Source organism: Scylla paramamosain, chromosome 41 (assembly GCF_035594125.1).
Source record: "Scylla paramamosain isolate STU-SP2022 chromosome 41, ASM3559412v1, whole genome shotgun sequence".
NCBI lineage: Eukaryota > Metazoa > Arthropoda > Malacostraca > Decapoda > Portunidae > Scylla > Scylla paramamosain.
This window is the reverse complement of record NC_087191.1, coordinates 5,919,254-5,932,484: the sequence shown is the minus strand read 5'-3', so window position 1 is coordinate 5,932,484 and position 13,231 is coordinate 5,919,254.

Genomic DNA, 13,231 nt, shown 5'->3' with positions numbered 1-13,231 from the left:
CGAGATCGCAGCTGGGTTATTGATGATTTCACAGCAGACTGTGATGCAGTTCCTTTGTGTTTCCAACATGTAATCACGTCTAATTGAAACCTATTAGCATGATATAATTTCTCTAACGCTTCTGCTTTTGAAATTAATGTAATCCCATCTAGATCTAATATATATATATATATATATATATATATATATATATATATATATATATATATATATATATATATATATATATATATATATATATATATATATATAATTATGATTTTTTGCCTTTTTTACTTTTTTTCAATTTTTAGACCGATAATGCCTTTTGTAAAGGTAGAACGCTTCCCTTTTTTTTTTTTTTTTTTTATCTTGTCCTTTATGATTTTTGTCTTTGTACTTATTTTTATCAATGCTGTAGCTTGATGATGATACCTTCTGTGAAGGTGAAACGTTTGCCTTTTTGGTTACTACTTTAATTTTTAATCTTGACCCTATTGTGATATTTTATGATGTATGTCTTTGAACTTATTTTATATATATATATATATATATATATATATATATATATATATATATATATATATATATATATATATATATATATATATATATATATATATATATATATATATATATATATATATATATATATATATATATATATATATATATATATATATATATATATATATATATATATATATATATATATATATATATATATATATATATATATATATATATATATATATATATATATATATATATATATATATATATATATATATATATATATATATATATATATATATATATATATATATATATATATATATATATATATATATATATATATATATATATATATATATATATATATATATATATATATATATATATATATATATATATATATATATATATATATATATATATATATATATTATATATATATATATATATATATATATATATATATATATATATATTTTACCCTAATAATGCCTTTTTGTAAAGGTAAAACATTTCCCTTTTTGGTTATTTATTTATTTATTTTTTTTATCTTGTCTCTCTTGCGATACTTTATGGGGGGATTGTAAGTAGGCGGACTGAATATATATATATATATATATATATATATATATATATATATATATATATATATATATATATATATATATATATATATATATATATATATATATATATATATATATATATATATATATATATATATATATATATATATATATATATATATATATATAATTTTTATTTATTTATTTTTTTTAGGGGAGGAGAGCGGGTATATGCAACACTGTGATGAGAAAGCTTTTTGCGTTATACAATGAGGCGTCACGTCATAAATTTCTGCGGTTTTACGCAACGTGATACAGGTATGATAGAATTTTTTCCCCCTTTTTTTCTCTCATATTTTTCTGAAGTATCCTTTTTTCTTTGTCTCCTGTGAAAATCTACGGCTCTCTCTCTACGTACAATATCAGAGAGCGATAGTTTTAGCTATAACAAATATTTCTTGGATTTATATGCGAAAAATTTCAATATTTATTTTTCTTCACAAAACCGACAAATAATGAATGTATCGCACCAGATACCTTTTGCATTAATATTTTATTTATTCTAAACAGTGAAACACTGGTTTTTACTTTAAAATATAGCGAAATTTAATAAAATTCTGGTAACGACAACCCTCCCTCTGCGCTAATTCAACCGTGAAATCATGAATCGCTCTAGGCCTATTTACAAAACCAATCGGTAACTAAAGAAAACTATGTTTGTTTTTTTCATGCATCCCGAAGTATGTATTCTGTGAATTTCAGCTCCCTAGCTGCAATAGGTAAAGTGCACTAAATCCTTCAACTTTATTGCTTGATTTCTCATAATAGCGGATTTTGCCGCATAGAAATTATCTCCTCCGTTGCTATCTCTGTTATACAATGATGGATTATTGCAGCTTATGAAACTATAAGAGAAGAATAATTCATATTCTCTGAATCGTTATTTGAAGTTATTTATTTATTTATTTACTTATTTATTATTATTATTATTATTATTATTATTATTATTATTATTATTATTATTATTATTATTATTATCATTATTATTATTATTATTATTATTATTATTATTATTATTATTATTATTATTATTATTATTATTATCATTATTATTATTATTATTATTATTATTATTATTATTATTATTATTATTATTATTATTATTATAATTATTATAATTTATTTATTTATTTATTCATTTATTTATTTGTTTATTTATTTATTTATTTTTTTATTTACTTATATTTTTTTTTGAGCTAGTTTAGTGTTAAATGCTATTGCGTCAGGCTCCTGGAGGGTGTTTGGCTTGCAGAGGACTTAAGTAATTGGCTGTGTAGTAAACTTTACTCCCTCCTCAGGTCCTGACAAGGCTTGCCATCCAAGAGGCAGTAAACGACACTGTTCGGCTTGAGGTTATAACACGCTGTTGGACAGTGGGGGGATTTGTTACTGAGGACGATTGTCCAGCGGGGTCTTATACTGCGACCATATTATGTGTTTGTGTGTTAGTGCTTGTTATACTTGTTTTTCCTTACACATGATTGTCGATCCTTTCAAAGCTCTGGGTGTTAAGTATTGTTAGCGTATTTCCTTTGTCTGTTGGTTGGTAAAACAGATTAACGACCTCGATTAATGTGACCTGGCGTTACGACCGTTGTTAAGAAGGGTGCATGAACCTAAAGTGGGTTGTGTAACCCATATTAAGCCCCTGCACCCAGTCACGCAGGAGGTGCCTAAGGAGGTAGATTGTCCAGTTGCAGCAGCTTTGTGAAGGGATTGGGAACTGTGGTCATAATATATATATATATATATATATATATATATATATATATATATATATATATATATATATATATATATATATATATATATATATATATATATATATACGAGTATATGTAAGAAGTTGAAGTGGGCGCGCCTGCGAGAGGCTCACAGACTAGTCAGCGAGTCCCGCCAAAACGAGTCTTAAGGCCCTGAAGGTTTGTTGTTGTGGCGATTTTGGCGGGAGAGGCGAGCGAGAGAGAGACAGGGTGCAGAGTAGTGGTAGATTTGCCATTTGATTTGCAGGAGTTTGGTCTTGGCAGTGTGCTGTGGGACGTCAGTGAGGTGGCGCTGTAGCAGATACTGTGAACTAAGGAGGCTGCAGTGAGGAACTTGCTGTCCCTGGCTGCTATGGTGTTAATACCGCCGTGCATAGAGGAAGAGCTGCAGTACTTCAGGGTAGTGGTAGTGGTGTACCTTCAGCGCGTTGGGTCGGTGTGCGGTTGGCCCTATAGGGTGTGAGGGTCCTGGGGGTACTGGTTAGGGTGGGACAGTGTCAGTGGCATATAACATTTCTTGTGTTGGTGCGTGAAGTGTTTATTTCTCCTGTTTATTTGTATGTGGATTTACCCATTTTCTCATGGGATCAGGTATGTTGGAGTGCCAGCAGTGTGGCCTCTAAGAGTGTTAAGCACTCATATTTTATTTGTGTTTTCTTTATTTATGTGCTCATTTGTGTTTTCTTTATTATGTACTCAACCATTAAATTTTTAAATTGTGGCCCGGGTTTCTGTGAACCTAAGCAGGAGGTTTAAATTAATCAGTGGGTTCTTGTGGTGAGTGCTTGGTGAGCCTAATTAAGGTAGGTTAACTGTGCCCTAGTTTTGCACTCATTACATATATATATATATATATATATATATATATATATATATATATATATATATATATATATATATATATATATATATATATATATATATATATATATATATATATATATATATATATATATATATATATATATATATATATATATATATATATATATATATATATATATATATATATATATATATATATATATATATATATATATATATATATATATATATATATATATATATATATATATATATATATATATATATATATATATATATATATATATATATATATATATATATATATATATATATATATATATATATATATATATATATATAGGAGGGATACCTGTCAAAGGCAACATAAAAACAGTAAAAAGAAAGACCTCCTGAGATGTTGGTCTTCGAACAGGGTCCAAAACCGCAATCAAAATTTAAGGTATAAATCTCTTGAAGTCTCAGTCTTGAAGGAATTCAGGTCATAGGAAGATACAAATACAGAAGCAGGCATGGAGTTCCAGTTTACCAGAGAAAAGGATGAATGATTGAGAGTACTGGTTAACTCTTGCATTAGAGAGGTGGACAGAATAGGGGTGAGAGACAGAAGAAAGTCTTGTGCAGCGAGACGGCGGGAGGAGGGGAGGCATTCAGTTAGCAAGATCAGAAGAGCAGTTAGCGTGGTAATAGCGGAAGAAGATAGCAAGAGATGCAACATTGCGGTGGTGAGAAGGAGGCTGAAAACAGACAGTTAGAACAGGGGAATTGATGAGACAAAAAAAAAAAAAAAAAACCGGTATGAGTGAACCTTAACATTTATGTGAAGCATACTCATACATGGACGGATAAGGTCCCTGTACGAGTAAAGAATTAGCAGCTGGAAGGGTGAGAAAACTGGCGCAGAAGTCTCAGAACATCAAACTTCATAAAAGCTGTTTTAACTATAGATGATATGTAGATTTTCCAGTTTAGATTATAAGTGAAGGACAGACCTGTGATGTTCAGTGTAGAAGAGGGGGACAGTTGAGTGTCACTGAAGAAAAGGAGATAATTGTCTGGAAGGTTGTGCTGAGCTGATAGATGGAAGAATTGAGTTTTTCAGGCATTCAGCAATACTGAATTTGCTCTGTCCCAATCAGAAATTTTGAGAGATCAGAAGTCAGGCGTTGTGACTTCCCTGCGTGAACTGTTCACTTCCTGAAGAGTTGGACATCTACGAAAAGACGTGGAAGACTGCAAGGTGGTATCCTCAACGTAGGAGTGAATGGGCCGAGCCGTTTGGTTTAGAAGATCATTGATGTATAATAGGAAGAGAGTGGTTGACAGGACAGAACCTTGAGGAACACCACTGTTAGTAGATTTAGGAGAAGAGCAGTGACTGTCTACCACAGCAGCAAAAGAACGCTCAGAAAGGAAACTTGAGATGAAGTTACATAAAAAAATAAGAATGGAAGCCAAAGCAATGTACGAGTAGTTTGGAAATCAAAGCTTTGTGCCAGACTCTATCAAAAGCTTTAGATACCTGTCTACGGTAACAGCAAAAGATTTACCAGAATCTCGAAAAGAGGATGATCAAGATTCAGTAAGGAAAGCCAGAAGATCACCCATACTGGTGATCAGATAGAAAGTTGTGAAGTGATAGATGCTTAAGAATCTTCAGGAAACTTTAGATAGGCAAGAAATTGAAGGAACAGGAAGGTAGTTTGAGGCATTAGAACGGTCACCTTATATAGAAAGAAGCTGAATGTAGGCAAACTTCTAGCAAGAAGGAAAGGTAGATGATGACTGTTTAATGTACAGCGAGATAAAGCAGCATAAAATTGAGAAAGTAGTAAGAACACAGGAGAGAGAGAGAGAGAGAGAGAGAGAGAGAGAGAGAGAGGTGTTGATAGCGAGACATACGCGTTCTGGACACGGAGCTACCAAGCTCCGTGTCCACAGCTCTCCGTGGTACAGATCCAATATGCGTCTGAAGCAAGATGCTACAATTTTCACGGGAAGAGACTGAGATTGTAATTTTCTCACCTTATTAAATAATCCGTGCAGAAATCAGAACTATGTGTAAGAGGTTTAAAATAAGATGCTGTGGCCCCTTGATCTTGGCCAGTGGCCTGCGTAGGTTAGTTATATTAACTTGGGTTAGGACATTATTTACAGTAGCAGATTTATAGTGAGGCAAAGGAGGCTGCAATCTATGGCCTTGAGTAATCACTGGGCTCCCTATGAGGCGACTGCGATGATTAGAAAATAAATCAATTAGTGCAAGAAATAAAATAAAATAATGTGTAAATAGGTACCTTTTTACCTTTCCTAGAGTTAGTTTTTTCCCTCGAAATATTTTCATTTTAGTTAAAGTACTGTAAGTAATTATGTCGTGAGAACCACTTTTCTTCATATTTATTATACATTGATATGCCTTTTGACTGATATCTTAAGCCAACGAGATGTGGAATGTGACGAACGGGGCGGGCGTGTACAGGTTCAGCTGGGCCTGGGCAGGGTTGTGGACTTGTGGTAGTTAAATTAGTACATATATGTAGTTTGTGGTTACTGTGGTGTGGTGTGATGTATGGTGTTAGTGGGCATAAGAAAAGAGCACAGAAATGGTTATGGCAATGATAATTACCTATGTATGGGTGGCATGACAAATGAGTGCATTATCGCGAAGGAAAAGGGCAATGAGTGGCGCGGATGTTGCTTTTTTTTTTATTCTCTCTCTCTCTCTCTCTCTCTCTCTCTCTCTCTCTCTCTCTCTCTCTCTCTCTCTCTCTCTCTCTCTCTCTCTCTCTCTCTCTCTCTCTCTGAGATTTGTATGTATTGGAAAGTGAAATAGGAAATTAGTGGATGATTTTTCTCCTTAATAGTGATATATTTTTTGTTTCTCTTCACAGTTGAATGCATACGTATCTAACATGAGTCGTTGGAAGACCTCTTACAATGACAGAAGACACTATAAAAAAGAATGGGAGGAACAGTTCAAATGGTTTTCTTGGATTGACAGTGCATGCTACTGCAGATGGTGCAAGTGTTCACTATCCAACATAAGGAAGTCAGCTTTTGAGCTTCACGAGAAAACTATCAAACACAAAAAGACCTTAGAAGATAACTGATTCCTTTAAGAAGAGTACCACAAATGCATCAAAGGAACTAAAAGAATTTGAAATAAAGTTCAGTGTCTCAATAGCTTGCCGCTGCAGTGTTCGGTCAGTAAATCATCAGAGCGAATTGATTGGTAAGTATGGGAAGGGAAGCATCCTTGAAAATGTTAAACTTCATCGGACAAAGTGTATGTGTTTGATCAATAACGTAGTATTTTTGGCACTATTTGAAAAACTACACATCGACAGATGTGAGTATTACTAAGCATTTATGCTTGTGTGTCAAGTATTTCTCGCGTAGGGAGCAAACAGTGCAAACATCTTTCTTAGGTTTAATACCTGTTGTCTCTACTACTGGCTAGAGCTTGTTTGATGCCATAAATAATTTCTTGAAAGAGTAATATTGATATGCATGACTGCATTGGTTTGGATACAGATGGAGCAAATAATGTTTCTGGTGTGGCAAATTGTGTTTTCAAGGTTTCGAAATGTAAACCCAGATATACAGTTCATAAGGTGCACTTGCCACAGTTTGGCCTTATGTGCAGAAAAGGCCTTCAGCTCTTTGCCTACTTGTCTGGTATACCTAATGTCTGATATTCCCCGCTGGTTCAGTGTTAGTTTTCTACGGCGTGAAGATTACAAACTAATATAGGCCACAATGAATAATGGAGATGAAAATCACGAAAAAATTGTCTCCCCAAGTGCCCCGCGATGGCTTGTGCGAGGAAAGAGTGTGTATTCAATATTAGTCCAGTGGGAAGAGCTTAAAGCATATTTCAGCTCCATTGTTGATAAAACCTATGATGCCAGAATTCTGAAAGACATGCTTCCTAATGAAGTGAATAAGGTTTACCTAACTTTTGCTTGCCCCATCATCTAGAATTTTAAAACCCTTAATGCGGCAATCCAAACCTCAAATCCTGACTTCACTAAACTGCTTTAAGAACTTGAAGAATTGAGGAATTTCTTGCTGCAAAACCTTTACAAAGACTTTCGGCAGCGACAACTGCCATGGTTACTGAGTGACTGTAAACTCGGAGACAAATTTAAACTCGACTTAAAGGTCTGCAGCCTCAGTGCTGAGAGGGAACAAGCAATCCAACAGCGCTGCCGTGACTTCATTTATAAGGCAGTAAAGCAAATTGACAAAAGAATTGACAATACAACCATAAAAATGAACTACATCAAATATCTTAGTCCAAAGAGATGTCTCAGTCAGTTTAGGCCAAAATTTACTGATCTCCCTTTAGAAAACCTGGCAAGAGCTGAGAAATTTGATGTTCAGAAAGTTGCAAACCGATATGAAAGCATAGTCTTGAAAACCGATTGGGGAGCAGAATTTCCTAACTCAGAAATACCAACAGATCCAATTATGTTTTGGACACAAATTCTAAATAATGAGAATGCAGTTGGAGAGAAGTGTTACCAAGAACTTGCAATTACTACATTGAGCTCATACTACATTCCTCTAAGTACAGCCTTCATTGAAAGGGTATTCCCTCACGTCACTAATGTAAAAACTAAAGGCAGAAACAGATTAAACACTAGTTCTCTCGAATCTATTCTAAGGGTTCGGACACATTTACACAACAAGAAAAAATCTCTTCAAAGTCACACAGAAAAGAAAATGCAAGCACTATTTACAAGCCAGATATACCGCAGCACATAGAAGGTAGCAAGTGAAACGGTGGTAGATGAACAGGCTACAAATACCTCAGTAGCTTCAGACGAAGGGGATTCCTTTGAAAAAAATTTTCAGCATTGATTTTTTTTAAATACTGGTATGTAGAAATTTATAGGTGTAACAACGTAGGCCTAAGTGTTGCGTTACTTCATAACCAAGTTTCTCTCTCTCTCTCTCTCTCTCTCTCTCTCTCTCTCTCTCTCTCTCTCTCTCTCTCTCTCTCTCTCTCTCTCTCTCTCTCTCTCTCTCTCCTGTTATTCACTTATAAACACAGACAAGGAGCGGTCATTCAGACTCAAGGATCATCGTGTATCACGTGCTGACTGTGAGAGAGCAGGCAAATGAGGGTCCATAATTTTTAAGAAATAAGACAATGATCCCACGAAACGGCGATGCCGAAGATTAATCTCAAGATTAGGAAGAAGAAATTTAATCTGCTTGAATGCTCTATCTAAAAGTTTTAAGTTAGACTCAGCTGCCAAAATCCAACCAGAATGACAGTACTCAAAATGAGGCAGTATGAAAGAGTAAAAGCAGTTTTTACAACATCGTCAGAGGAATATATTTGACTACATTTACGCATTACGCAATATATATATATATATATATATATATATATATATATATATATATATATATATATATATATATATATATATATATATATATATATATATATATATATATATATATATATATATATATATATATATATATATATATATATATATATATATATATATATATATATATATATGTATATAATTTATTTATTTATTTTTTTTTATGTCCTTTTTTGGGGGCCAATATTCTTTTTTTTTTAAAGCAGGACTTTCCTTTTTCCAAGTGCAGTTTCTGGCAACTCTGAGAGCGGGAAAGAGGCGTGCTAGTTAGTCACTATCAAACAGTTGGACAGAGTAGGTGTACTGAGACGTGCTTTAATATTTTACGGGGACTAGGTTGGGATAATAGTTAGCTGGGTCAGTTGCCTTAAAGGGATAAATGAGTCATTACCGGCCGTACGCCCCTTTTACTTATACAGACTAGGAGTCTCCATAGTAGTCTGCCAGTAAAGGTATACCATGCGCCATACCTAGGGAAGTGACTCCTTGGCTGCGTGTGTGTGTGTCCAGGCCGAGCTCTTGCGCAGTGATTGCAGTGAACGGTGAATGACCTTCATGTGTGTTTGTGGGCATTCTTTTCTACTAGTTTCTCGTGTCTTTTGTTAGCGAGCTTGTTGTGTCTTAAATGCTACTACTGGCTGAGGCATTTCAGCCACAGAGGACCTAAGTAATTAGCTGCATAATGAACTTTACTTCCTCTTCAGGTCCTGACAAGGCCTGTCGTTCGGGAGGCAGCAAACGACACTACTCGGCTTGAGGCTATAATATGCCGTTGGACACCGGGTGAATTCGTCACGGAGGGCGAATGTTCAACGGGGTATTATAACTCGACCATATATATATATATATATATATATATATATATATATATATATATATATATATATATATATATATATATATATATATATATATATATATATATATATATATATATATATATATATATATATATATATATATATATATATATATACGAGTATATGTTATTGTATAATAACTGTTTTTCTAGATGTGGTTGTCGATTCTTTCGCAGTTGTTGGTGTTAAGTATTGTTTTGAGTACTTCCTTTGTCTGTGGGTCGGTGAAACATTCTAGCGACCTTAACTCAGTGTGACCTGGAGTTACAACTGTATTGAAAAGGGTGCAGGAGTAACAAGGGACCCTGTACACTCATCTTTGAGACCTGCACTGATTCCACGCAGGAGGTGGCGACCTCGCCAGGATTGCTGGGAGCTTCATCGTCACATGGAGAAGACAGTTTGTTGTTTATTTTATTGTCTTGTGTGTGCCCACATTTAGTGTAAGCCATGGAGGGCAGGCCTGGTAGCAGGGATGACTCGCGACCTGAGTCCCCTACCTCTGCTGGGAGCGGCAGTGTAGATTTAGCCCAATTCGGCTTGAGGACACCTAGTCCCACACACAGCTTCCACGGCCGTGTTAGCCCTGCCCGCAGCGTTGGTGGCTTCTCCTAGAACGAAGGCATGTCTGAGATGAGATTAAAGTTGAAGATGAGCTTGTGGCCGAGAGGGAGAGAGAATTAAGAAGGCTCCAGTTGAAAGCTGAAGCTGAGAATAAGAGATTAAAGACTGAGGAGGTTAGAGAAGCCAGGAGGCTTGGAGCCGAGAGGGAAGCTAAGAGGCTTAAGGTCGAGAAGGAGAAAAAGCTGAAATTGCTAGAAGCAAAGGAGAAGGTGACAATGTATGAGAGGGAGGAGGCGGAGAAGAATAGGATATTTGAGTTGGAGAAGAGTCGAATTGAAGATGATTCACCTCATGGTTTGAGGAGAGGGGAAGGAGATGCCAGATGGTGAGCCAGATGATGAGGAGTTTGAAGTTGATACCAGAGTTTGATGAAAAAAAGGTATCCGAATAATTTAGGAGATTTGAGAAAAAAGCTTCAGAATTTGATTGGCCTCAGGAGAGATGGGTTGGCCATTTTGCCAATATGTTGAAGGGTAAGGCCTCGCAGGTGTATGATTGGATGACAGTTGGATTTGGAGGATTATGAGGAATTTAAGGTTGAGATCCTGAGGGCTTATGAGATGCGGCTGGAGGCGTATAGGCTGCAGTTTCGTGGATAGAAGAAAAGGCCCAGTAACTCCTATCTTGAGTGTGCTCGCTTCTTGGAGGAGACGTTTGTGAAATGGATTGCTAGCGAGCAGGACACCTCTTATTGTGAGTTAATTGAACTCATTTTAATGTAGCAGTTTATTAATGTGGCCAAGGAGTTAGTGCCGTTGCTTCATGAAAAAAGGTTTAAAACCTTGAAGGAGGCGGCTATGTGGGCAGATGACCAGTTGGAGCACCGGCATGTGCCACGGTGGATTGGTGGTAAGTCTGGTGGGGCTAATGATGTGTCTGGCTGTGCGGCCGCCGCCAGTTTGTCTGGGAGTCCACGTTATAATAGAGGTTCCATTAACAAGTCAGGGCGAGTCAGCCCTTTGGGTAATACGAGTAAATTACCACCCAGTCCACGATGGAGACAATCTGGGAGCATGCAAGACAGCACTCCCAGGTTTAGTGTGCAGCCCACGTGTTATTACTGTAAGAGTACGGGACACTTCAAATTCAGTTGTCTCAAATTAGTAACAGCCACAGCTTCCAAGACGCCCCAGAAACTGGTAGCCTTGGTAGTGTCCCAGGGTCGGAACCAGAAAGGTGATGAGATCCGGGCTATATTTGGTACCACTGCTGGCGAGGGTTTTGACGATTCAGAGTCAGACTCGTCTTTGAATCAGTGTGCTAGGGCTGACTGCAAAAGCGCGGGGCCACTGCAAGAAGTACCTGACTTTGGTGAAAGTGTTGCCTAGGATGAGGCTGGAGTGATGAGTTTGGGTTGGTTGTTTGATGGCTTGCCTCACCCTGTGGAGCCTCTCGGAATTTGCACTCAGGTGGAGTTATCGCCTGGTGTTGAGGCTGTGAGCTCCGGTACTTAGTTTGCGCCCCAGTCAGTTGTGTCTGGTGTGTTAGGGGTCGCTGCCAAGGGTGGGGAGACTCCTGACTCAGCTGGGGAGGCAAAGTTTCCTCCCCTGAGGGGTGCACCGGAGGTGGGAGAGCAGGCTGTTCCCCTACCGGGATCAGACACGATGGGTGTTTGCTCATTTGGTGAGCCACCCGTGGTGGCAGTTGCTGCAACAGCTGTCAGTATATTTAAGGAGGGTTCTGTCCCTCATGTATGTGTTGCCCCCACTACGTGCCAAGGCAGGAGTGGATAGCAAAGAAACAGAGTCAGGCAGAGTGTGTTGAGAGCAACACTATTGTGAATAACCGGCGGAAAGAGGAGGACAGAGGTTTGGAGCAATTAAGGAGACACGGATCCTAGAAGCACATAGTGTCCTGGTGATTCGTCGTTTTGGAGTCCGCTTTACTTTACTTGGGAGCGTTTGGCGCGGTTCTGAGAGCCAGGGGTGGTCCCGTTTGTTGGGCGTAACCGCGCGTGTCAGGCTGGAAAGCCTGATGACCTCTTGCCGGGGTCTCTCCCAGTTGTGATATGGCCGGTGTTGTTTCCCCTGTTATGGGAGTGATTTGTGATGTTGTTCGCCCGATTCCACCTTCCGGGACGAGTTGTCATGAAATTATTAAGCCGAACGGTAAGGCGCAGCGTTGAGACAGCCGTGTAAGTCTGCCGGTGATAGTGTGTTGTTTGCCTCTCGGAAAGCAACCACAGTGTTGTCGTGTAGTACTTGTCACAGTCACAGTACTTGTAGCACAGTGTAGTACTTGTCAGGTGCTGGACCCGAAAAGTGTAGTATGTGTTGATGGATGTCGGCTTCCTCGAAGCGACAACTGATACATGACATCAGATAATTTTCCATGTTTGCCAGTTATTACTCTGATCCAATGCTTAACAACTCACTTTGGTATCAACTTTAAGTGGGTAGACCCCAAGTTTACCATAAATAATGTTATTACATGTTTCTTTGTAGACATAATGTATGTTTCAAAAACTTCGTCTGTAAAATTTCTTCATTTCCTGTTACAAGATATCCCCGCACTTCACTTCCATATACCATTACAGGTATCACCATAAACCAAGAGTTACAATTGTAGGCCTACATTTCCTACATTTCCAGTATTTACCAGTGACGCTCTACTCGTTCATTACTCTTGTG